General features: G+C 44.1%; 1 protein-coding gene and 3 non-coding genes across 4 annotated transcripts in view; 3 read left to right on the top strand and 1 right to left on the bottom strand.

Moving 5' to 3' along the window:
• The window catches only part of LOC140189013 (uncharacterized), a 1,003,756-nt gene that overhangs the window by 496,840 nt on the left and 484,594 nt on the right, over positions 1-22,322 (top strand). The window lies entirely within an intron of this gene.
• trnal-cag (transfer RNA leucine (anticodon CAG)) lies at positions 6,352-6,423 on the bottom strand. Its single transcript has one exon. It is a non-coding gene; the product is annotated as a tRNA-Leu (tRNA).
• trnaa-ugc (transfer RNA alanine (anticodon UGC)) lies at positions 14,034-14,105 on the top strand. The gene has a single exon. It is a non-coding gene; the product is annotated as a tRNA-Ala (tRNA).
• On the top strand, positions 15,253-15,334 carry trnas-aga (transfer RNA serine (anticodon AGA)). Its single transcript has one exon. It is a non-coding gene; the product is annotated as a tRNA-Ser (tRNA).

The raw sequence follows: 22,322 nt of genomic DNA, 5'->3' as shown, positions 1-22,322 counted from the left end.
CTATATACAATTGAATTGAATTTTCTACCTTTGATCCATAAATCTGCATCATCTGCAAAAAGTCATTTCCCCACCCCAGTACCTATCTCAGAAAAAATACCATTAATCATAATATTAAACAATAAAGGGATACAAATACCGTCTGATGGGATCCCATTCTTTACTATATAGAAGCCCAAATATACCTTAAATTACTTGCCTCGAGCAGACAAATAAAAAACTCAGAAAAATAATGCAGCCTTTTTCTCACTCCACATTTCTATGATTTAACCCTTTCATAACATATCGTATGCTTTTTCAATACAAAAAGACTGCAATTACAAGGTCTTTATTTACCTGTGCTTTCCTAATATCAACTTCCAAACATAAAACTGGATCCAATTCATTCTACGTTTCCGAAATCTATACTGATAAAATGCTACATCACCTCTCTTTTCCAAAATGTAATTCAATCACTCTATTACCATATTTTCCATAAGTTTACCAAAATGAGATGGGACGTTAATGACGTTGGTCATAACTGGAAGGATCCTATGGGGATTTCCAGGTTTTGGAACAGGCACTACCATTTTCTAAGAGGAGGGAAGATGGCCTAAACTCCAAATATAATTCAAAAATGTTAATGTTATCACAAGAGCTGTAAGCTATATGTTAAAACATACAATAGCATATATCATCCTTTCCTGGAGCCATATTCACACAAAGAAACTCTATATCACTAATGCTATTATTGCTAGAGCTGGCTTTCAACACACCAGAGTATTCACTTAAAACCTCATCCGGACATCGTTTATGCTCTTCACTTAAATTACCTTGATTGTGACTTGCAGCAAATGACCAAGCCAGTAACTCAACCTTCTCTATTTCAGTAACAATCACCTTCCTTAATCAATACTGGAATGTTACTAACCCGATGAACCCCACCCCCCGATTTTCTGAATCATTCCCCAAACATCTCCAAGTTTAGAATCCTGTCCAATACCATCACAAGATGACCTCCAGTAAACCTCTTTCACAACCTTCACCACTTTCCTCACCACAGCTTGTACCCTTTCATACTTAATAAGGTCACTCGGAGAGTGATAATTCTCAACTCTCTCACACACCTTATTTCTCTCCCTAATTCCCTCTGCACACTCCCCCATCCACCAAGGTGCAGTCTTCCTCCTATTAATGTCATTTTTAACAGGCATCACTTCCACCGCAGTTTGATGAATAATGTGACATCACCATTCACTGCAGAAACCCCTATCATCCTCAACATTCTCCCAGTTTGCTTCATCAAAATGCCACCTCCTAAAAACAGTCTCCTGCGTCCTATATAACTCCAAACCCATGCTTATAAATATAGGGAAATGATCACTCCCCATTGTCTCACCGCCCATGACATCTCACTCAGTCACTCCAGCCAGAATGTTTGAAACTGGTGTTAAATTTACAGCAGTTTTCAGACTATTAGAAACATTAAATGTTTTACCCCTCCAATGATTAATGCACACAAGATTGGAAATACCTGAAAATTATTCTACAATTAGAAATTCCATGAATGACCCCAGAGTGAAGTGTGCACTAAAATCCCCACAACATACAACCCTTAGTGAGCTAGAGTGACATGTGCTTTCCAACATATCAATCAAAAGCACTCCACAAGAGTTTTACTACTTTAATACCCCTACCTGTTGAATCAAATGCTTCTGCTACAAACACTTCATACACTTCATTCACATCCACAACTCTGTGTGTCCTATCCCTTCCCATATTAAACTTGCAACACCACCCCCTCTACCACCTAACCTATCACGCCTTTTTTTCTATATAATTTCCTGCAAAGGAAATGTGGTAACAGCCCGGTTTCATATTGGGTGAATTTGATGAATCAGAAATAAACTTCTTAATGTCTTGATTTCTCTCATTCCACTGCCATATTCTTAATCCCATTATGTACCTGCACAAAGAAACTGAAATACAGATACCCCACCCATTAGAGCTTCTTTTACAGTTTCCCACATAACACCAGTTATACCTTGATACTTTTCAGCAGCTTTCACAATAATTTTAATTTTCTCAGTACGACTAGATGACTGAGCAGTACAATTCACCACATTCTGTATAAATATCACAAACTTCATTTTATTGACTAGTAAAGTATCTTTAGTAATGGACCTGCAATGTGACATTTCGCCGCTGACTCCGCATTCTGTCTGACTGGTGATACTTGATCAACATTCGGTTTAACTTTTCTGCAAGGCCTCTGCTTAAGACACACCTAACTGTACTTTAACCTGTTCAACTGGCTGTTTTCTTATGTACTTCACATCCTCATAATCTCTGTAACACACACAAGGCAGCGTCTATAGGAAGAGGTACAATCGACGTTTCAGGGACTCGGCCTATAAATGCGGCCTGGCCTGCTGCGTCCACCAGCATTTTTGTGTGTTGCTTGAATTTCCAGCATCTGCAGAGTTCCTCGTGTTTGCACTTGTAATCCGTTTACCTTCTTAATCACTCTATCGAAATCTCCACCAGAACACCTGTCCTAACACCCCTGATACCTGTATTTTCATTAGGGAACACAGATACCATTTTTTAACCAAATGAAGTCTTCAAATGTTATGCCTTCTCACAGCACAGTTTATTATCTTAACGATTAGCACATCACCTTCCCTTAAGCTTTGCGCACAATCTATATTCCCTAAAGTAGTTTTCAACACTTCAGTTAATTTCAAACGAGAAAACGTGCAGATGCTGGAAATCCAAGCTACACACATGAAATGACGGAGGAACTCAGGACTGATGAATGGTCTCGGCCCGAAATATCGATGGAACTCTTTTTCATAGATGCTGTTGAGTTCCTCCAGGATTTTGCGTGTTGCTGCGGTAATTTAATGGGATTGATAAAAGAAGGCTGTTCCAGGTCAAATTTAAATAATACCTTGAAGTCTTCTTTATTTTTTTCCGTATCCTCTCAAGTCACTTGAAATCATTCCAATATTGTGTTACATTTTCCGTTTTGCAGATCTAGATCAAACTTCATTCCAACCTCCTACCGCACTCACCAGGACCATTCATTTCCTGTTCCTTTTCCAGACACTTCCCCCGCCCCCCCCATCTGAACTTACTTTAGTTCCCATTATTCCGCCGCCCCCCCCCATTCACAGCCAGCGCAACCAATCGCTACTGCCCCTGAGCCAGTCAGCAACTCGAACCATTTTCATGTGTTTTGCTGTCAATCAGGTCTAGGGGCGGAGAAACGAAGCGAATGCTCACGTGTTGCAATTACATCAGAAAACTCAATCGTACCTTCCCCCCAAGTTCACTCTCTGAGCGTCTGTTCGGATGGTCCAGTGTTGCGGTTGTGGCAGGTGGCTTTAAACCCGGCGTTACACAAGTTCATGGTATCGTTCTCTCCAAAGTGTTTCAGCTGTTCCTTTGCCTGTCTTCCTACACAGTTAACCAGACAAACAGAGAGAGTCGGCACGGGTGGTGGGAAAGTGCGGGAGTTCATATCTCACAGCAGCAGCCCCTGTTTAATGTTTCGGAGTGACCCATTCCGTCATTGACTGTAACATCAAACTGCTTGAGATACAGACGTCGTGAGGGAAAAGTGAAAACAAAACGATGAACGTCCCTTGTTCTCGGGAAACTCTCCAGTTTTGGGCTATTTGCACACTAGATTGTCCCATATTCGAATCCCGTATTCATTTGAAGCAGGAAAACGGTCTCCTCGTCGCGAGTTGAACCTCGGTCTCCCGCGTGACAGGCGGTGATACTAACCACTGAACTAACGAGGAATAAACAGGAGTATGGAATCTGTCACACGGATGTTGTTGTGTAGGAGAACTCATCGAGTCACTCTGATGTCTGTTTGCTGAGTGTAGAGCTGGCACATTTTTCCCATTCCCTCCTCACTGTGTGGCTGGACGCGTCTCAGAACTCTTTAGTTATAGTCATAGTCACAGTCATACTTTATTGATCCCGAGGGAAAATGATTCTGTCACTTACTGAGTTCAAGGACTGGACAAAGGAAGCGATCCCATTAATGTCTAACTGCGTGTTGTTTGATCGGGTATTTATAATCATGATTTGTTTCCCATTTACTGATACGTGAAGCAGGAAACCATTTGTAGCCCTTCGAACCTCTCGGGTCGATTCTCCTTTCAGTCGATTCCCAGGTGCTGTGTTTCTCCGGTCTGTCGGAACGTCGCGACACCCACTGGTCGGAATAGGAACTGCAACAGAGTGAGGAACGATCCTTCAGAAAACAGCTCAGACACTGAGAATCGAGTTACAGAATCTGATAGCACCAGAGACCATTCAGTAACCGAATCTGGTTTGCACCATGGGGCGATGGTGGTATAGTGGTGAGCATAGCTGCTTCCCAAGCAGTTCACGCGGATTCCATTCCCGGCCATTGCAGGTTGTACACTTTCAGGATAAAAAAGAAAAAAAAAAAACCCTCACCAAGCGCTATGAACGCAGAACTCTAATTCATCAGCAATTTATTGTGAATGAAATTCACTCTAATGGATGAGATGGATTCCTCATGTACGATGGTGCTGGTCCCTCATGTAGGATGATCGAGGACCCCAAACTGAATGAAAAACACATATTAGACCCGGGAAGTCCGTTAGTTCCACGGACTCCGCTCGAGGAAACACACACTTTCTGGTCAAATCGGACATACATTTACCTGACCAAAGACATGACCTGCCCCAGATATTCTCTCGTTCCCTCTTTCATCCGGCAGAAAGTACAGGAGCCTGAAAGCACGCGTCACAGTCTCAGGATAGTTTCAGTCCCACTGTTGTGTCTATTGAATGGTTTCCATAAGATAGGATGGATGTTTGACCTTACAATCCACCTCGGTACGAAACTGCACCTTATTATTTACCTGCGCCGTGCTTTCTCTGTCCCTGTTACACTTTATTCTGCATTTTGTTATTGCTTCACCTTGTTCTCTTCCAATACACTGTATAATGGTCTGATCTCTATGAACAGAGAGAATGAGAAGCGTTTCACTGTATTTCGGTACAGAATGTGACTAAAACATGTAGAACAGATTCAATTACCACTGAGCTCGTTGCGGCAGCAGTAGGGAGCACCGGCCTCCGGACAGCACAGAGTTTCCCAACTGGCAATGAAACGCAGCAGAAAAAAAAAAAACACAACTCAGATCACAAAGGGGGAACAGTGAGAGAGGGTTTCTCTGATCTCCCGTCGAAGGGAAGATTCAAACTTCACAGAGTAGGCATCCCCTATTGACATCAATGTATCTGGGGTTGAGAGGGTGAAAATTCCTCGGCATACACATCAGCGAGGATCTCACGAGGTCTGTAAGTACCGGCCGCGTGGTGAAAAAGGCACAGCAGCGCCTCTTTTACCCCAGACGGTTGATGAAATTTGGTATGGGTCCCCAAATCCGAAGGACTTTCTACAGGCACAGAATTGAGAGCACCCTGACTGACTGCATCACTGCCTGGTATGGGAACTGTACTTCTCTCAATCGCAGGACTCTGCAGAGAGTGGTGCGGACAACCCAGCGCATCTGCAAATGTGAACTTCACACTATTCAGGACATTTACAGAGACAGACTTGTAAAAAAGTGATCCGAAGGATCGTTGAGGACCGGAATGACTCGAATCTCAAACTGTTCCAGCTGCTACCATCCGGGAAACAGTACCGCAGCATAAAAGCCGGGACCAACAGGCTCCGGGACAGCTTCTTCCACCAGGCCATCAGACTGATTAATTCTCGCTGATACAATTGTATTTCTACGTTATATTGACTGTGTTAAATATAGTAATATTTATTACATATTACTATAAATTGTACATTACACATTTAAACGGAGACGTAACTTAAAGGTTTTTACTCATGCATGTGAAGGAAGTAATTAATAGTCAATTCAATTCAATTCCATGGAAGAGACTTCACAGTGCAGAAGTTGAATCACAAACGAGAAGATGTGTAGGTGATGGAAATCCAAGCAACACACACAAACTGCTGGAGGAACTCAGCAGGCCAGGCTGCTTCATGATCCTGAAGAAATGTTTCAGCCTGAAACATCGACTGTGTACTTTATTCCATAGATGCTGCTGCACATTTTCTCGTGTACAAGAGAGAGGAAAAACAGACAACTGGAGTACTACCGTCCCTGGGTGGGCTTGAACCACCAACCTTTCGGTTAACAGCCGAACGCGCTCACCGATTGCGCCACAGAGACGAGAATTAAAAGAGCACGAATAAATGACTAATTTCAATTGAAATACCGTTTCCTCTTATAGATGCATTATGTGACACATTAGTGTCTTAAAACAAGAGGATAATTATGTTATCCGCCAACAGAGATTATAGCAGAGGATGGTTTCGATCCATCGACCTCTGGGTTCTGGGCCCAGCACGCTTCCGCTGCGCCACTCTGCTACAGGAAAGATTGGATCTGTTGAACTGTGAATGTTGCACGATGTTTTGTGTGTATGTATGTATGTATTTATGCCTGTGTTTGTACATGTTTGGGTCTCGTTCTGTGTCTGTATATGTCTGAGTTCGCGTCTGTGTCTGTACATGTCATGGTCGGTGTCTGTGCCTGTGTCTGTACATGTCTGGGTCTTGTTCTGTGCTTGTATATGTTCGGATTCACTTCGTCTTCTTCCCGTATACAAACTCAAACGTACTTCCTTTTCTTTTGTTTGTCCTCTTTCTCTTTTTCTCCACCTTTCTATCTGGCTCACCCAGTTATTATCTCCGTGCCTTTTATGTTCTATCCCGTCTTGCACCTCGTTCCCGCCATTTCGCCGGTGAAATGTGTTTTACTTTATTTAATTGTCCAGACGGACAATTCAGCCCACTGGCAGTATCTTTTTAAATAAATAACGACGTTTTCACCCGAGGTGCCATTAACTTTCTAATCCTGTCCTGATGATTGAATGAATGTCGGAGTTGCTTCAGTGTTGAACCCGCAGTTCACCTTGTGAGCGGAACTCGCGACGTTGATGTACTGCAAGCACTCACCTCAAACGCAGCAATTCCTCCACCGGGATTACCTGTTGGTGTCATGTTCAGACCATCACGGCCGGACCAGTGAGTGACAGATGGGGAGATGTGGAGTATCGCTGATGCTTCGCACCTCCCTGCCACGCGGGGCGGGTTTTCCATTTCACCACCACAGCTTTGTAACTGAAACAGTAAGGATCGGGTTTTAACTCTCCCATGTAGGACGGTGTAAAGACAGGTTTGGCAGTAGCTTATGCTCTGGTCTGCTGAGTTACTCCAGCATGTTTTGAATGTTGCTCGGAATTTCAACATCTGGGATGTTCCACAGAATTTTAAATCACAGTCACCAACCTGGAGATGCCGGGGGTTGAATTCATTGCCTGTCCATTGCCTCCCTCTGGTGCTCCTTCTCCGTTTCCTTTCTTCTATGGCCTTCTGCCTCTCCTATCAGACTCCCTCTTTTCCAGTCCTGTATCACTTTCGTTAAAAAACTTCCCAAATGTTTGCTCCACCCCACCCCCTCCCGGTTTCGCTTATCACATGGCTTCCCCCCTTCCTCCCCCCTCTACTACTCATCTTTATTTTCTTCAGTCCTGCTGAAGGGTCTCGGCCTGAAACGTCGACTGTTCTCTTTTCCATAGATGCTGCCTGTTGCTCCAGCATTTTGTCTGTGTTGGTCTGTGTCTTCTGTCTCACTTGCCAAACCGGTGAATCTGCTTCCTTATGACATCTCCCAAAATCCTTGAATAAGTAGATATTCTGAGAAATGTTCTTATGTTGTAAAAATAAAATTCGAATTGATTAATTCCATAAAAGCTATTAACACATACCCAAACAAACCAAAGAAAGTATAATTAAAATACCTTTTCTGATTAAGGAAATTTACCCTTTCCCTCGCAGAATCGGCACTTGATATGAGTTATTTCTCTGGTCTGGGAATGAGTTCCCAAACATTACATTGAAATTATATCCGCTGGTAAATCTCACTCATACACAAAGATTTAAACATACACACACAGACAGACAGACAGACACACACACACACACACACACACACACACACACACAGACACACACAGACACACACACAGACACACACACACACACACACACACACACACACACACACAATTTCACGCATACCCGCGCTAGAAAACTGAAAGAGTAAATGTGACAAACACAGTAGGGATATAAAAAAGAACAGGCCTGGAAATACCTCAGAGGAACTGTCTAAATATTAGTTGCATGTGGACATCAATAAATACGCGATGGTCATAACCTCCTGTCAGCGTGTTATGACTGAAGAGACGGTGCTCTGGCGGACAACAACGTAAGAAGCAGTGGAAATTTTTTAGGTAGTTGAGCTGTCACTGAAGTAGCGTTATAGGAGCGAGTTGACAAACTCAGCTCACGAAATTAAGTGAAAGAAGTGAGAAGGGAATCTATGCTAAAAGCCAAGTGAGAGCGCAGTGCGGATGGTGAGGGACGAGGGAGCAGCAGCGAGGGAAGGATGAAGGGGGAAATATAACTTCCTCAGAGTTATCATTTCAGATTCTCTCTCCTGGGCCCGGCACATACCTCCTGTTACAAAGAAGGCACGGCAGCGCTCTACATGTCATCTAAAAGTTTGACAGACTTCAATAGATGAGTGGTGGAGAGTATATTGACTGGTGGCAAGAGGAGCTGGCATGGAACCACCAATGTCCTTGTACGGAAAAGCCCAGAACGCGTAATGGATAGAGCCCAGTCCAGCACAGTTATGTCCCTCCCCATCGCTGAGCACATCTACACGGAATAGAGGGCCGCGGCCATGCAGATCATACTATCTTCACACAGCTCCATCAGGAAGGAGGTAACACATCAACAGATCCATCACCCCGCAACCATCAGACTCCTGAAGAAGAATGGATAGCTTCATTTACCCAACACTGACCTGTACCCACAACCCATAAACTCACTTTCAAGACTAATCATTTCATGTTCTCGACGTTTATTTATTATTTATTTATTATTAATATTTTGTTTGCTCTTTCCTGTATTTGCATAGTTTATAGTCTTTTGCACAATGCTGGTCTGCTGTCTTTCTTCAGTGCGGTCTTTCATTGATTCTATTGTGTTTCATTGTATTTACGGTGGATGCTCATGTGGTTACGAGTATATACTTCGGTAATAAATTTAGTTTAATCTTTCACATTTGAACTTTAGGGAGATGAATCCATTTGGTGAGATGCGGATGCTGTTTCACATTGTTGGGCAGGAGGTGAAAAGATTGGCGCAGACCCACAGCTTTATTCTCTGGGACCGGATTGGGGCAGATGACTGCACCGAAAGGAATACATTATCTACGGAAATAGAAGACAGGAATCTGTGGCATTCATTGCTGAGGAAGCCAAGTAATTTGTATATTAAAAACGGACGGCTCTGGTGGTAAAGTTACTGGGTCTATTTAAAGCGGGCGTAGGTAAGTTCTTAAATATTAAGAGTGTCACACATTATGGGAAGACGGCAGGAGAATAGGGTTGGGAGGGATAATAAGTCAGCCACGGGCCCAATCACATAACACTGCTCCTGTGTCTGATGCTGTTATTGACTGATAGCATTGATTCTGAGATACTGCATTCATGTGGATCATTGTGTCCAATTGCTCAAAAAAGATTTAATCAAACTAATCAACTGCAGTAATGAAACTGAATTAACATTACTTCGAGGTAAACTGTGCACTAAACCTCTGCACTATACCAGAAACTGACAGTTACAGATTGAACCCCACACTCTAACACTGTACCAGACAGTGAGAGGTACAGAATGAAGCCCACAATCTCACACTGTACCAGAGACTGACAGGTACAGAATGAACCCCACACTCTCACGCTGTACCAGATAATGACAGGTACAGAATGAACTCCCAGTCTCATCTGCAGCAGAGATTGACAGGTACGAAATTAAACCCACACTCTCACACTGTACCAGAGACTGACAGGTACAGAATGAACTCCCAGTCTCATCTGCAGCAGAGATTGACAGGTACGAAATGAAACCACCACTCTCACACTGTACAGAGACTAATGTGTACAAATGTTTTTGACCTGCCTGTTTTGTGAAACGTACGCAAATTTACTGATAAACCCTGCACCATGCCTACTTGTTACCTCTTGAATAAATCCACCCATCACGTGATCGTGACTCGTCTCTGACTTTCTAAAATGAGATTACACTGTACCTCTGTCCTCTCACAATGAATGCGAACATTGTACTTGCCTCCTTACTCCCAACTCAAGCTGCAAGTCAACATTTTGGGAATCCTGCACAAGGACACCTAATTCTATTTGTACCTAATGTTTGAATATCCTCCTTTAAAAAAAAAAATCAGTTAATAAGAAAATATATTATGTGTAAAATAATGCTTAACTCCAACAACATGTTAAACACTGAAATCAAGCCATTTGGCTGTTGCCCCCTTCTATTCTTCTAAAGGTGAAGAGAGAGTTTCAATTTTCCACTTTCCGGAAACATTTCTGAATCTAGTGATTCTTGAAAATACGCAACTAATGCTTCCACCATCTGTTCAGCTACCTCTTTCATATTTCTGCAATGAAGTCCATCCGGCCCAGATGATTCCGCTTCCCAAGCGCGTTAGCCTGTTCAGTTATGGGAGGCGTCGATGCAAGGAAAAGGCGGATACGCGGGACAAAAATGTTCCAAATTCTGGGGAATGTATCGCCCCATGATTAACTCGGTTGTGGGATATAGATACAGACACGGTGTCTCTGGCCATGGAGAACAACGACCTGCTCCTTCTTACTACAGAAAGTGACATCAATAGCCGGCGGTGGAATGAGAATGATGTGCCTACATATTTTGACAGTTTTTGAGGATTTCTCCCTCTGCGATAAACTGGGACACAAGTGTGCACCTTGATACACCACGGACGAGGGACGCATGATGCTTTGATTATGCAAAGAATGCAAACAACACTTGAGAGGGAAATCAGGAGGGGAAAGGAAAGTATAAGTTTGCTCTGGCAGACAAGGGGAAGGGGAATTCCAAGGGCTTCTACAGATATATTAAGAGCAAAAGGATAGAAAGGGACAACGTTGGCCTTCACAATGGTCAGTGTGGTCATTTGTAAATGGAGCCAAAAAGATTGGGGAGAACTTAAATGAAAATCTTCCATTTTAATTTTCTTGGAAACGGACGCACAATCTATAAAATTAAGCTAAAACATTAGAGAGGTCATGGACACTAATCTGATTGAAAAAGAGGAGGCAAATTGGGGTGTAAACACCCCATGGCCTCGTAAGGTGTTCCTTTGTCCTTGTTGAAGGTTAGTGCAGAAATTGCAGGGGTTATCGCAGACATATTTCAAATATTCTTAACCACGGCCAATCTTCAGTACGTATGTATCTGGATAGGCAGCGCCTGATTGGAGACAGTCAACATGACTTTGTCCATAATAGTTTGCGTCTAACCGGTCTAATAGAGTTTTTCGTGCAGCTTACAAGGATAGTCGATGAGGAAAACTGCCTCACTGGATCTTTGGAACTAAGCGCAGTATCAAGCAGACTCAGAAGGATTAAACAAAACTAGGCATGTTTTTTTTAACAAAGGAGATAAAACAACAGAACTTATAAGGCCTTGGATAGGTCCGAATATCTTGGCCGGAAATTCACTGGGCAGGGATCAGGACCAGCTGTTACCCGAGAGATTAGCACTGGCATTTTACATTCACTGCAGGGCAGTAAGGAATCTGTGCCCACCGATAAAACCCTGGACTATTGACAGGTTTACAAGAAGCCATTCTGATAAGTCACAGGTCCAAGGACATTTAATCTAACACCTGGAAAGCCTTGAGGAGACTGATTGGAAGTATCCAAGGACTATTGCAACTTAGGGTGATTCTCTCCTTCAACTGCGCGCCCAGAGTTCAGGGTGAAAGGTCATCGACCTGAAGGGTGAACTCTGTTTTTCCCTCCACAGACGCTGTCTGAGCTGCGGAATATTTCAAATAGTTTCAGATTTTAATTCAATAATAGTCCTGTTTTCTCCGATCCCGGGATGGATACACTCCCCATTGTCATGGTCGGGTACGTGAAGTCGGATTCCAGTTCATGGTCAAGTCCATCGATCCTCGTTCCGGGTTTTCTTGTTTTCTCCCTTGTTCCGTTGGGTGCCTTAATAGAGGCAGATGATTCTGATTTCGGTCTGGCACATAAATACCTCTGTAAACCAGGGATTGTTTGCTGGACTGTTCCTTTCCCTTCTTGCCTGAAACCTCCTCAGTATCCCCATCAAGTTCAACCGCCGGAGTGAGATCGGAGCATTGCCAAGAGAAGGAAATGTCTATCGCTGAGTTTGGAACTGTATCTTTGTGTCCCCGGTGTTTAGTGTCCGTGTTCTGTGTACGAGTCCCGGCCCTACGCCCTGTTCCCAAAGAGGGGTCCTGACTCTGTGTTCCCTGTTCCTGTGCTCAAGTCCAAGGTTCTGTGTTCATGTGTTCTAAGACAAAGTCATTGCTCCGTGTTCTAGCTCTGTCCAAGTCTGAGATTCGTGTCCTCGCCCAGCCCAGGAGTACCTCGCCCAGGCCGGTGCTGGAGATTCCTCGTCCTGTGTTGTATCGTCCCCATCCGAATCCCTGGCAGTCTATCTCGGCCCTACGTCCTAGGAAGGATCTCGGCCCTGTATGCAACAGCCGAGCCAAACCTAGTTCAAGAGCCTCTCCCTGTGCTGGAGTTCCCTCGTCCTGTCCAAGGCACGTCCAAGAACCTCGTCCTGTCCATGTGAAGGCTTTGTGTTCTCGTCCCGTCCTTAGCCACATCCTGTTCAGGAGTTCCACGTCCTGCCCTGTAGACACGTTCAGTCCTTGCCGTGATCCTCGTCCTGAGTCCTAGCCTAGACTCGGTTTCCGGTTCCGAGTCAAGACCCAGATTCCGAGTCCTTATCCAGGCTCTCGTTCCGGAGCTCCGTGTTCCTAGTCCAGGCTCCTCGTTCCTAGTTCCTCGTCCGGCTCCCGTGTTTCTAGTCCAAGTCCTAACCCCGGCCCTGACTCCTAGTCTCATCCAGGGCCCGTGTCAATGCCCAGCGTCGTTTCTTCCTGACTCCCCTTGCTATCTCAACAAACCTAGTCCTGTTCCTAGAACTGCCGTGTCCGTGTCTTGCATTTGGGTCCGGTCCGAACGCCCGACTTATGACACCCGTGTTCCGGGACACAGTGACCACATTGCATGTAAAATGCCCGTCTGCCTGGCCTGCCCAGCTGTGAGGAGTGTGTAGTCGTGGCTGAGTCGTTTGCAGATGCACCATGAATTTATTGGTAATTTCCCGTCCAGCTTCTAATTCCGACAAATATTTGTTCCTAACGTTTGCTTTTTATAGTGTCCGCGGCTCTCAGATGGAAATCATTCAGTCACGTAGATTGTGAAAAGCCGTGTCATAGCATAGACTACTGGTCAACATCGTCCAACGAAGAAATGGACCATTTAATTCATCTTTTACTCACTGTTTTGGTGGCGCAATCGGTGAGAGCGTTCGACAGTTAACCGACAGGTTGGTGGTTCGAGCCCAGCCAGAGTGTTTGGTGACCCAGCAGCTTTTTCTGTGCATTTCATTGTCTGCTGGGATAGGCTGTTCTGTCCGGGGCGGGGCGGGGGGGTGGGGGGGGGAGAATGGGGCGATGCTCCCTTTCCGCTGCCGTACCGAGTTCAGTGGGGGTTAAAATTGTTCTATTTTTGTCACGTACCCACATACAATATGTGACGAAAAACTTCTCTTTCATAGACACAGTGCATTGAGAGAGAACAAGATAAATCAATAATAAAATACAGAATAAAGTGGAACAGCGACAGAGAAAGCACAGTGCGGGTAAATATTGAGGTGGAGTGTTATGAGGAGGTAAATTGTGAGGTCAAGCGTCCATCTTTTTTCACTAGGATACAATTCAAACTATCCTTCAGATGACTGTGGCTATCAGCCATTATCTGTGTTGCACTGCTCAGTTGTGATATGCAGGAAGTGTTGGATCAGAAAACTTCTGCATTTTAAGTGGGGATGTAGCTCAGTGGAAGAGCGCATGCTTTGCATGTATGAGGTCCCGGGTTCAATCCCCGGCATCTCCACGCCAGTGAGCATTGAATTTTGAACACTGGAAGCCCGAATCATTAGGTCTGCAGTCGGCACAATGACGGTGCAGCGATACAGCGGCACACATAAAGGAGGTAGAATGATGCGTTGAGTCTCAACGCGGACAAGACTGAAGAGATGATTCGTTAGAAGGAGCAGGCTGACCGCTCATTACCGCAAATAAGCGGCTCCTCAAGACAGAGAGCGGACCAGGAAACCCGATGTCTGAACACCAAGAAAGCACACCGGTGTGTCCACTTCCTGAGGAGACTGAAGCCGATGAGACTTCCCCAACCCTTATTCTAACATGTTTTTATTTCACAGGAGCATTCAAAGAGTTATAACCACTTGCTAAACTGTCTGGTACGAGAATCGCAAGACATCCGACGCAAGACTCTACAGAGGAGAGAGAGGATTGCCGACAGCAGTTCAGTTTCACATTAAAGACCCAGTGACTTGCGGACTATTGAAAACAGACGGAATTCTGTCCTTCATTCGATCACATGGACGGATTGGGAGGTGAACGAGACTCGGGACTGGACAAAATAAATCCCGGCGTGTGGGTGTGTTTTCCGCTGCACCTCAGACTGCGGTCGCTGCTCGTTACGTCGAAGACTGACCGAAATAGCATACACAAATGGAGGAGGAACTCAGCGGGCCAGGCGGCATCTCCGCACGAAACATCGACTGTTTACTCCTCCCCAGAGATGCTGTCTGACTTGGTGATTTGCTCCGGCATTCTGTGTTCTGGATTTGCAGCATCTGCAGAATCTCCTGTGTTTATAACCTAAATAACAGTCCTCAGACAAAGAGAACCTTCCACTGTATATTGTAGACCATATCCGTGGCTACAATTCGAAAGCCTATAAAGAACTCCCATCAGGGTCTTCTTACCGAGCAGTTTCTTAGTCCCCGCACAAGGATTCTACATCTCCCGCTCCTGCTCCGCTCTGATTGAGATTCTATCCATCCAATTCAGTGCACTGATTTCCTGGTGAAAGGTCATTGAGTTGAACGTGAATTCAGTTTCTCTCTTCACAGACGCTAACAGATCTGCTGAATATTTCCAGCAATTCCCGCTTTTAGTTCAGGATCAACCCTGTTTATCTGACTCCGAGATTTGACTCCAACTGTGAATAACTTGTAGTCGTGGCCGAGTGGTTAAGGCGATGGACTAGAAATCCATTGGGGTTTCCCCGCGCAGGTTCGAATCCTGCCGACTACGTGTTTATACCAGTGTTGAATCCCTGATCCCTCCCACGGATACAGATTGCTAAAAGCCAGTCGAAACACCGATCTCTGTTCGCCGCCTCCAAAACCAGGAGAATTGTCCATGTGTTTTGCTTTTATTCAGGTGGCCTCTACTATGCAATGGGTCAGTACGTTCGGCTGTTATCCGAAATGTTGGTGGTTCCAACCCAGCCAAGGACGCTGTTGATCCAGTAGCCTTTGATGTCCGTTTTCTGCGCTGCGTGCTGTCCCTAATGTATTCATTTAAAAAATATCCACATATAGAAAACAGAACACTACCACGACCTGCCTTGCTTACATTCAGGTTGACATAAACTTAATATATTGTACATGGACGATCAAACCAACAGAAACTCTTACAGGCACCAGTGTATTTCATGTTTAAATTTATCTTATCGCCACTTGAACCAGAGGGATCAATTCACTCAACTTCACTCACACCAACACTGACTCACTTTCAAACTCGACATTTCATGCTATCGACATTATTTGCTTTGTTATCATTATTATTACTTTCTCAGCTCAAGCTAGTAAAACTTGAAGTACGGGCGTACTGATGCACGCTCATTCCTCAATAGCCACGGACTTCAGACTATTCTGGTGGTGTGTAGTATAATGGTTTTCAGGAGATTTGCAGAAACATGGCTTTGCTGGCCTAACTGTTTAACTCTATTGTGTAGTGACTTTGAGATGATAGTTGCTGATATTACCATTGGGACAATGTATACCCTGTTCATACTCGATCGTCTTTCAATTTCTTCTGCTAATTCAGTATATTTCTGGTGTTTTTCCACTTGTTAATTGTTGTATGTTATGAGTGATTGCAATGGCTATATCGATTATGTACGTTGTTATTGCCTTTTAATACAGTAATATTGCATCCAGATGGTTATTATGGATTGTCCTATCCGTAATAATGGATCAGACAAAAAATCATTTGTAGGACTCTAACCTGAATCTAGAACAGGTTTGTATTTATAGTGATGTATGGTGTCTTTTATGAGTTTGCATTTTAAAGCAAGATTTTGGTGAATAATGTTCGTGAATTGACTGTCCCTGTGTAAGTAATCAGATTGAGTTAAACTGCTGCTCCATCCTGTAATGTGTTCTATTGTCTCTGGTGTCCCCTGTCATTTTCTGCAGACTTTAGTTTGTTGGGCTTTTATTATGCATTTATAATATTTTTTGTGTTAACCACCTGACGCGGTATTGCAACAAGGAGCCCCTCTGTTTCTGGGAAGAGGTCTCCAACTCTGAGCCAAGCGTCCCTCATTTCCTTCTTCACATCTAGTCTGCTCAGATCATGGGGCTGTTTTCCATGGAGTGTTGCTCCTCCATTGGATAACTTTATATGATTATTATTTTACGTTTTTGTGTTTTCACAGTCTGTTAAATTTCTATATTGATTGCCCGTCTTGTCTGCACACTTTCATTGATTATATTGTTTCTTTGCACTTACTGTGAATCCACTGAAGAAAATGCATCTAATGGTAGCACATTTGTGCTTTGATACTGACTTTACTTTGAACTCTGAAGTGTTCTGCGCTGCTGCACAGGACTCGGACCCTCGGTGCCCTCTACTGGCGGGTGGCTGGTACTGCCTCACGGATCTCACCGCGACTTTCCGAGTCGTTTTGGAAACCCAGGAGCCGGGATGTTTCGCTTCTTGTTCACATCAACGTGCAAGTTAAATAAAGCAACGACTTGCTGCTCCACTGAGAAGTTCACGGGTCAGTCACAATTGTATAAACGGAAACAAATTTAATGTTTCAGGCAGAGACACATTCTTCACCACTGGGGAAGAGAGAAAATAAAGTATTCAGTTTCAGACAAGATGGGCGAACGTGATCGGTCAAAAGTAAAGCCGCGGATCTGGTGAGGCCAACTGAGTGACTGTGACTGTTATAATAGGTACTCTTGTTTCTATGTTATATGAGCATCAAAACTGTGTGAAATGTCCAGCACAGCAGTCTATGGCAATGAATGGAGGGGAAAAATACTGAGTCGAAGACCAGGTGGCGACTGTCGAAGGTGGGTATTTTTTGGCACAAGAATCAGACTAACGCACACAAAACACTGGACGATCTCAGCTGGTTAGTCAGCATCTGTGGAGGGGAATAAAAAATTGTGTTCCTTCATCAGTACTGGAAATGAAGTGGGAAGAGGCCAGAACAAGAAGGTGGGGGAAGAGAGGGAGTACAAGCTACAAGGTGATAGGTGAAGCCAGGTGAGGAAGGAAACTCGATATGTTGGGGAAAAGGGAGATTGAAAACTCGGAGGTGACAGGTGAGGAAGGAATGTAGATATGTTAGGGAAAGGGGAGATTGAAAACTGGGAGGTGATAGGTGAGTTAATTTGAGGAAAGAATGTAGATATGTTGGGGAATGGGGAGATTGAAAACTGGGAGGTGAGAGGTGAGGAAGGAATACAGACATGTTGGGGAAAGGGAAGTATTGGAAACTGGGAGGTGATAGGTGAGGCAATTTGAGGAAGGAATGTAGATATGTTAGGGAAAGGGGAGAATGAAAACTGGGAGGTGATAGGTGGAGCCAGCTGAGGTTGGAAGGTAGATATGTTGGGTAAAGGACAGTATTGAAAACTGGGAGGTGATAGGAGGAGCCGGGTGAGGCTGGAAGGTAGAAATGTTGAGGAAAGGGAAGTACATGAGAGGCTGGGTGCTGATTAGTGGAAAAGGAAAAAGACTGAAAAGCAGAAATCAGATTGGAGGGGCGGGTTGAGTAGAGAGAGGCGGTAGACATGCGAGGAAAGGTGAAGACGCTCGAGAAATCCCGAATGGAAAATTAAAAGAGAGCGGAGAATGGACAAATTACTTGGTTAGAGAAATCGATGTTCATTCTATGAGTTTGAGGGCTACAGAAACGGAATATGAAGTGTTGTTCCTCCATCCCGAGCGTGGCTTCATCGTGGCAGTAGAGGAATCCATGGACCAACATGTCAGAATGGGAATGGGAGTGGAATTAAAATGGTTGACCATTGGGAAATCCTGCTCGTTGCGGACACAGAAAAGTTGCTCGTCAAAATGGTTCTCCAATCCATTTCGCGTCTCGCAATTGTAGGTGAGGCCGTATTGGGAGCACCCGATACAGTAGACTGGCCCAGGCAAACTCACAGCTGAAGTGCTTCCTCACCTGGAAGGACTGTTTGGGGCCCTGAATGTTCTGAGGGAGGAGGTGAACGGCCAGGCATAGCACTTCTTCCGTTTGGATAAATGCCAGAAGAAAAATCAGTGGGGAGTGTGTGGTTGTTGCCGAACTGTTTGACGATGCACCCAGAATCCATTGGGATTTCCTCGCGCAGCTTCGAGTCCTGACAACTGTGTATTTCCAAGATTTTCTGTTTGATATTGTCCGTGACTCTCTGATGCAAACCAGTCATGTAGATTGTGAGAAACGGGGTCCAGCTCAGCAACGATTGTTGGTCACGTTCCACAACGGAGAATTGAACCATTTATTCCTACTTTGCACACAACTTGTCTCTGCGGCGCATCGGTGTTCGGCTGTTAACGGACAGGTTGGCGGCCAATGATCCAGCAGATTTGTTTCTGTTGTGTTTCATTGGCAGCTGGGAAACGCTGCGCTGAACGGAGGCCGGGACTCCCAACTGCGGCCGTGATGGGAATTTAAACTGTTATATTTTAGACACATGTACCGAGACACAGTGAAAACCTTCTCGTTCATACTGTCCCTGGAGATGAAATCATTACACAGTGCATTCAGATCGCACAAGGTAAAGTAACAACAGAGTGCAGAATAAAGTGTAACAGCGACAGGGAAAGCACAGCGTAGGGAAATAATAAGATGCAGCAACATAACGAGGTGGATTGTGAGGTCTAACATACAGCTTGTCGTACTAAGAAACGATTCAGTGGACAGAACAGCGGGACTGGAACTATCCATGAGACAGTGTTACGTTCTTTCAGGCTTTTGTGCTTTCTGCCCGATGGAAGAGAGGAAAGGAGAGAATATCCGGAATGCGGGGTGTCCTTTGATCAGGAACCTCTCTGTTTCATTTAACCAGAAAGTGCGTTTCCTGGAGCGGATCTCTTGAAACAAACGGCCTTGCCGGGACTAATTTTGTGTTTTTCATTTAATTTGGGGTTCTCTTTTTCTTTTTTTTTCTTTTTTTTAAAACTCTTTTTATTATTTTTTCCAAAGTTATAAACAAAATGACAATGTTGATACAAAGAGATTGGAATAATCTTATTGTTAATAAACATATACAGAGAAGATTTTGGATAGCACAGATATAATAGACATCCAAACTCATAATGTAATTAATCAAAATTAAAAAAAAAGAAATAAAAGGCAAAAAAAATACAAAGAAACACCCCCACCAAAAAAAAAAAATAAGAAGAAAAAAAAAGAACTAAATACTAAACCCAAAAAAGCAAACGGAACAAAACAGGGCTAGACCAATATCTTAAATCGAACACGTTCAGTAATATCGTCAACTCCGCTCCTCTATTCGTATATATTAAGTTAATAAGAAGGATTCGGGAAGGTCAAATTACATCGTATGAAAATGTTGAATAAAACGGTTTCCAAGTTTCTCAAATTTAACCAAAGGATCAAAAATATCACTTCTATTTTTTTCTCTAATTGTGAACATAATATAGTTTGGTAAAAAACATTGGAATGCAGTAGGAGGATTGGTCTCCTTCCAGTTCAATAAAATAGATCTTCTGGCCATTAAGGTAACAAATGCTACCATCCGACAGGTTGAAGAAGATAAAGATCTATGTTCTACCATTGTCAATCCAAAAATTGCCATATTAGGATGGAGTTGTAAATCAAAACACAGAATTGTTGAGATAATACCAAAAATATCTTTCCAATATTTTTCCAAAAGAGGGCAGGACCAAAACATTTGAGTTAAAGAAGCCACCTCAGCGTGACATCTGTCACAAATAGGGTTTATATAGGAATAAAAACGGGCTGATTTATCTTTAGGCAAATGGGCTGTATGCACTATTTTAATTGTATTAATGTATGTTTAGCACATGTAGAGGAAGTACTGACTAATTGAAAACTGTTATCCCATTTCTCCATAGATAGGCAAAGTTGAAGTTCCCTTTCCCATTCAATTTTAATTTTATCAGATATACCTGGCTGTAATTTCATAATTATATCATAGATAGATGCTAATATGTGTGTTTTCATTTAATTTGGGGTCCTCGATCATTCAGCCGGAGTCCACTTGGTTTCAACCCAGATGAAGGATGAGAATTCAATCTCTGATGTACTACAGTGGATGATAATTAATAAAACGTCTAGACTCACAGCAAATTGCCCTTGAATTAGTGCGAGTGGTCTACTTGGCCCCACGAGTTCCGTATACATAGTTCTGAAAGAGGTTATTTTATAGTCTACAATTGTAGATATTTAAATGACCGAGAATGGAACTCAGATCTACTGGCTGGGAAGCCTCTATGCTCACCACTATACCGCAATCGGCTCATGATCGAGTGGAGATTGGGGTAGTGAACCGTCTCTTTTACTCTAAGAGTCTATAATTCGAATATCCGTTTCCGAGCTGCTCATTCCTCACTCTGTTGCAGTACCTGTTTCGACCAGTGGGTGTCGCGTCATTCTTCGGAGAAACAAAACACTCTGGATTCGGACTGCAGGAAGAATAGACTCTTGAGAGAGTCGGAGCTCGAAATGGTTCCCTGCCTCACGCATCAGCGAAAGGGAAAACAAATCCTGATTATAAATGTTTCAAACAATTGAAAGAACACGCAGTTAGACGGTAATGGGATCCCTTCCTTTGGCCAGTCGTCGAACACAGTAAGTGACTGAACCGCAAAAGAATCCTGAGACCCCTCCAGTCACACAGTGAGAGAGGAGCGGTGAAAGGCGCCGGCTCTACACTCAACAAACAAACATCCAATTGAGCCTGTGAGCTCTCCTGTACCCTGATATCCGTATGATCGCCCTAATGAAGGATCTCAGACAGAAACGTCGACCATTTACTCTTTTCCGTTGATGCTACCTGGACTGCTGAGTTCCTCTAGCATTTTGTGTGCCTTAATTTAATTTCCAGCATCTTCAGGTTTTCTTGTTTGCAATCGTTATGGCAGATTCCATACCCTTGTTTATTCCTTACTAGTGTGGTGGTTAATCTCCCCTCCAGTCAATCGGTAGACTAGGGATCGATTCCCTGACGCGCCGACCATTTTCCTGCTGCAAATGAAAACTGGAAGTACAAGAGAATTTTTTGAATACAACAAAACGGGGTTGAAGTGGTTGTTTAGAATATGAAACAGCACAGTCTGCAGACAGCCCGGGACGGGAGGGTTTACCGAGAACGTTGTGTTCAGCACCTTTCTCAAGTAATCCATTGACGAGTCTATAATTGAGGGCCGTTTGGCTTTACACTCGGTAACCGATTCCGTCACTTCGAAACATTAAACAAGGTCTGTTGCTGTGAGATATGAACTCCCGCAATTTCCAGCACTGATGCCGATTCCCTCAGTGTGTCTGAGTGACTGTAGAAGGCAGGGAGAAGGACAGCTGAAACACTTAGGAAAGAACGATGCCAAGTGGGCAATGTGTTTATTACCCGGTTTAAATCCACCCTGTCCCTTTCCCAGCCTCGGACCCTCCGAACAGACGCTCAGACAGTGAACTGAGGGAAGGAAAGGCGAAGTTTCACCCTATGGCGGCATTCAAACGTGCGCATGCGCAGTATCGCTCCGCCCCTTGACCTGATTGACAGCGGACAGCAAAACACGTTCCCGGGAGCGGTTTTCCAGCAGCTGGAAATGGAGAGCTCCCGGGCCCGGGAGTAGGGTGCTACTAGTGTCCTCCTTCCAGCAGTAGCGGCTCTGGGAGCGGCTCTGCAGATAGGCTCGGAGATCCGCACTGACTCCGGAGATGGCGGCTAGGAGAAAGAGGCGGAGTGTAACAGCGACTGAGCTCGGAATGCGGAGTGAGTGGGTA

Source organism: Mobula birostris, chromosome 28 (genome assembly GCF_030028105.1).
Source record: "Mobula birostris isolate sMobBir1 chromosome 28, sMobBir1.hap1, whole genome shotgun sequence".
NCBI classification, from domain to species: domain Eukaryota; kingdom Metazoa; phylum Chordata; class Chondrichthyes; order Myliobatiformes; family Myliobatidae; genus Mobula; species Mobula birostris.
This window is presented reverse-complemented; position numbering and strand designations above follow the sequence as displayed.